Genomic DNA, 2767 nt, shown 5'->3' on the forward strand with positions numbered 1-2767 from the left:
AAATGCCCTGGTCATCCATTAATATAAAATACATTGTACCATTTGTAACAAAAACAAAACAAATGAACCAGAATAGCTGGAAGACAGCAAACACTGAGGAAATTGTGTGAGATTACATTAAACTGCGAACACTTACATTGAGTCAATACCCATTTTTTCACAATACAAACACATATTTTCAGGACTCAAGGCATTCATTGAGTAAATATTCCAAAACATCCCTAGTATAGCTTTAAATATTTACAACAGTGACTGTATACATACATAGGCTGAAACCTTCCTACATGAAGAAATGGCATAATACCATGTTTTCCACATGGTTCTCCATCGTTTCAACTTTGACTGGAGCTCTTTTAATGACGTCATCTCATTGTGCCCTTTTCTTATGCAATGCTTTAATGGCACAGACGTCACCAACAGTTTATCTCAAAGCGCTTAACTTCTAATATTCATATGGTGGTAGTGGATGGATGGATAAATTTTGTGGTGAATGTGGATGGAAACCTGGCTTACTTCCATTATTGCAATTTTTATTTCAAGTAAATATTCCACAAAATCCAAAGACAGCTTTAAATGTTCACACCAGTGGCTGTGTATTACAGTCCACCACTCACTTTGTTTTCAGTTTGAAACATCTTCTCTGGCTGCATTTTACCTCATACTAAATGTTTTCTATCGCTTTCCAAACCAGATTTAAAAATGCAGCTTAGTTCACAAGAGCGGCTGAAGAAATCCTACAGTCCAGCAATGATTTTGTTCTTTAGTCCAAGGACTTTGGGGGAAAGCCTTTCTCCATCCATTTTCAAGAGCACTTTTTGAATGAATTCATAGAAGTATTTCAGCTCTTTGGGGTAAGCCATGTTCAGTATATTGATGACTCCCAGCATCATTGCACATGCTTGGGCTACAGATCCAATGTTGTCCAGAATGATTTCTCCTTCAACATGAATGCCAATGTCATCATGTGCTCCAATTTCTTTACCTTCCTTATTGATGACATATACGCCCATGGTGGATTTCTGCAGGTCTCTCTGGATGTCATCTCCTTCGATGTCCTGTATATTTGTAGAATATAGGTGACAAAAAAACATGAATTTATGTAATAGATTTTAATGACCTGAAAATTCTAAATTTCTTCATATTTGCAATATATAATTACACTGGTCAGTAAAACTATTGAAGATATTTTTGTCAGTTAAATAAAGGTTCATGTGAATTAACAAATCACAGATTTTTGTTTTCATGGCATTGTGGAAAATATCAAAACTTTTCTGCAAATGGAGCAGAGATACAGAAGTCAGAATGGATTGATAGATGTACTAACACATTGTTGGTTTTGGTCTTTTAATTGAACAATAAGAAAAATAATGAATAAAGCCTGCCTTATCGGTTCAAGAACTAAACTGATGGTGTAAAATGTTTTAGCCAATTAATGAAAATCTCCATGCACAGACAAATGTACATCATCCTGAGACAACATCCATGTTGTTTTACTCTTCAGAATTTCATTTCCTCAACAGTTTGTCAGAGTCTGTTAATAATTATTGGATGTCAGAGTTCTTGAATGCACCAGGGTGTGTTTAGAAAAATGGTACCTGCTTTGAAAACTGTGCAGCAAATTGTTGATTTTTATACAAATATTCTCAACCTTATGGCTACTTTATATGGTTAAAATAAATTTTCTAAAATCAATGCTTTGGAAAATGGTCAGTGGTAATGTTAATGCATTTGTCATCAATGGGCTAAAACATAAAAACCCCAGTATAATCCTTGCGATCATCTGTAGTGACATGCTTTAATGGCTAGAGCATTTTTCAAGTTTTGCATTAGTTGATTTTAGGGCTGGGCTATAAAACGATACCGATATGTATCGCGAAAGACACGTGAACTATAGCGATAAAAAATATGCTTGATAAAACATTCGATATTTTTTTATCCTTCGTCGGAAGGAAACAGAGGTTGCGAAGCAAGTTTGGTTGCATTAACAAAAGCAATCACTCTCTGGTAACCTAGTAACGTAGTTTGGTTGCACCATATTGTTGTCTCGTGCTGGTCTGCTAGATTCCGCTTCAGCAACCACCGACTGATAAGCAGAAAATGAGCGCAGCAGCGAGTGAGGAAATTGTAAACAAAAGATGAAAAGTTAGCTACTTTTTCAGATTTCTGCAGGTTTTATATTTCAAACAATGTTACTGTACGGTTTCAGGTTTGTTATTTATATTACAGATGTACAGTATCTCAGTTAGGGTGGAAAAGATTCCTCGAGTAACTTGATTACAAAAATTTATCGAGGCAAATTCATCTGCCTCAAAGCCTCTTTTAATTCATTTTAAAAGCTCAGGTCACGTACTTGTGCAATTATTGTGTGTGTGAGAGCGTGTGAGAACGCGCTTACGTCAAAGCAGAAGGAGTTAGCGGTCTTTTGATTTTGAGGGCGCGGGCGTGTGCTAGTGCGGGCTGTAAAAGGAAGGCCGTGATAACAATGGCAATGAGCAAAGAGAAGAAACAAACAGGAGAAAACGACAGAAAATGTCCAAGGTTTGGGATCATTTCAAATCGAGAAGTAAAGAAAACGCTGTGGCGTGTGTCCATTGCAAGATTGAGCTGGAATACCACAACAGCACGTCGTCCATGCTTATATATGCTTAAAGCACTTGGTGTGAAACCATGCATGGACTCTAGTTCCAAGTTCCTGTCCATGTTTTTGCCTTTTAAATACCAAAAATCATTCCAAGAAGACAGTAAAGGCATATGTTATGCATGGGTA

The sequence above is a fragment of the Tachysurus fulvidraco genome, chromosome 3 (genome assembly GCF_022655615.1).
Source record: "Tachysurus fulvidraco isolate hzauxx_2018 chromosome 3, HZAU_PFXX_2.0, whole genome shotgun sequence".
Lineage (NCBI taxonomy): Eukaryota > Metazoa > Chordata > Actinopteri > Siluriformes > Bagridae > Tachysurus > Tachysurus fulvidraco.